The sequence below is a fragment of the Galeopterus variegatus genome, unplaced genomic scaffold (genome assembly GCF_000696425.1).
Source record: "Galeopterus variegatus unplaced genomic scaffold, G_variegatus-3.0.2 Scaffold134, whole genome shotgun sequence".
Taxonomy (NCBI): Eukaryota; Metazoa; Chordata; class Mammalia; order Dermoptera; family Cynocephalidae; genus Galeopterus; species Galeopterus variegatus.
The window spans coordinates 867,982-870,005 of NW_007726245.1; the positions used below are offsets into that span (position 1 = coordinate 867,982).

The following is a 2,024-nucleotide window of genomic DNA, read 5'->3' on the forward strand; positions in this document are numbered from 1 at the left end:
GCTAGGGAAGAAAACAGAGTTAAGGCCAGGTGTTCTTAAGCCCTGTCTCTGCCTCTAGCTTTCTAGTATTCCAGAAACCCGTACGCCCCTCCCCCACTGCCAGTCTTTCTGATTTAGTTCTCTCCTCTGAGTAGTTCAGATGCTAGGTTTGGTAAGTCTGTGTCCCCGTCAGAGTGGGCTTTGTAGGACCTCTCTTCTCAGGTTGCTCTGAGCACTGAGGGACCGAGGAGCCATTCGAGCCTGCGCCCACACGGCACCCCCCTGTTCCCGCCACCCACCCCCTCCAGCTCAGCCACCTGGGGGAAGGCAGCTCCATTACTGCTCTTTTTCTCTTGTTTCATCCCTGCTGTGATAGAATCTGCCCCGAGCTCGGGGCCCATTCTAATGAAGGTAACTGAATGCCGGGGCAGCTGAAACTGGCCCTTTGCAAAACAGCCAAGGGAGGGCCTGCCCTTGAGGGCCTGCGTGCCAGCTCTTGTTTGCCCTGGCTTGGTGTTAGAGACAAGACGGGGCCATGCAGCCCAGAAGGAGGGGCCCAGGAAGGGGAGAAGGGGAGGAGTACCAAGAGCAGGTTTATTTGGGGTAAGCTGGGCTGGTCCATTGCAGCTGGCACTTGGTGCTCTCAGGAACTGGAAAGGCAAATAATACATTTGGGTCACGAAGGGATGGGTGGGGGAGGACACGGTCAGATTTAGCAGGATTCTGATGCCAAGTGGCTGGAGCTTGGGGATCTGGGCTCTGGACTTGGGACCTTTCTGATCAGAGCCTCTCTTTCCCTCCTTCCCTTCTCCCCTCCTCTGCTCGGAATCCCACACAGCTGTGAAGCTGCCCTTGGGCAGATATGTGCCATCACCTCCTCTCCTTTCCCTAGACTTGGGAGGCCTGCAGCAGAGTGGAAAGGGCTTTGGAGACAGGCAGGCCTGCATCCAAATCCTGGCTCTGAATGCCCTTGGGCAGCTTACTCACTCTTTCAGAGCCTCAGCTTTCCTATCTGTGAAATGGGAAGAATAATGCATACTCAGGTAATCCAGGTNAGAGCCTCAGCTTTCCTATCTGTGAAATGGGAAGAATAATGCATACTCAGGTAATCCAGGTCGAATGGGGCTTCAAGTTCTTACAGTGTGCATAGCCCCTTTTAAGGTAAAGAACCCCAACATATATCTTAACTTTTGCAAATTTTACAAAACACATGACCATGAGAACACACTGGCAGGGTCCGTCCCAAGTGCGTGAGAGTCCTAGAAAGTTAACTTTCGTTCGTTTCCTGATAAATCCAGATGTGTACACACCTACCTGGTAGGGCTGTGAAGGAGGAAATGAGCTAATACTTGCAGAGCTCCTAGAACAGAGCCTGGCACAGAGTAAGCCCCTCGTCAGTGTCAGCTTTCATTTTTATAGCCCTCGGGGCTGTCGTGCGCATTCCACATGTGCAGTGTTGCCCGTGTAGCACCAAACAGTGCTGGCAGACGCTGTGCTCTTGACACGTTCATTCATTAGCTCTCCCGGTGTTTAGTGCTCACGACAGGTCAGGGGCCATTCTGAGCACTGGGGTACAAATGACCCCTCCTAAAGCTTGCAGTGTGGGATGGGTACTGGACCATCAGTTAATGACACAAATAGGCAGTTCCAAATGGGATGACAACAAGTGCTATGGGAAGGCTGGGCAATGTCTAGGGGAAAGAAAAATGAGGAAATAATTTCGATTTGGGGTATAAGGAAAGGCCTCTCTGAGACATTACAAAAAAGTAGGAAAGAATTCTTACTATTCTAATTTCTGCTTTGCTTGCAGTTTCCGCATGTCTATCCACAAGGCAATCTGGCATTAATAGCATAATAATAACTTGGGGACGTTAATAGCAACAAAAATGTTTCAAGGTCCAACTAAAAGCTAAGCAAATATTTGATCCTCTTGACAACTCTGAGATGAGAAAATGGAGATTCAGGCAGAAGAAGGGGTTTTATCTGAGCTGTCATAAATACTAAATGGTGGAGGTGGGATTGAAATCTCCACCCGATTACCTTAA

The 2,024-nt window shown here is 50.0% G+C and overlaps 1 protein-coding gene across 1 annotated transcript in view; it reads left to right on the forward strand.

Annotated features, from left to right (window-relative positions):
• The window catches only part of RAB11FIP4 (RAB11 family interacting protein 4 (class II)), a 100,357-nt gene that overhangs the window by 35,902 nt on the left and 62,431 nt on the right, over positions 1-2,024 (forward strand). The gene's annotated exons all lie outside the window — the stretch shown is intronic.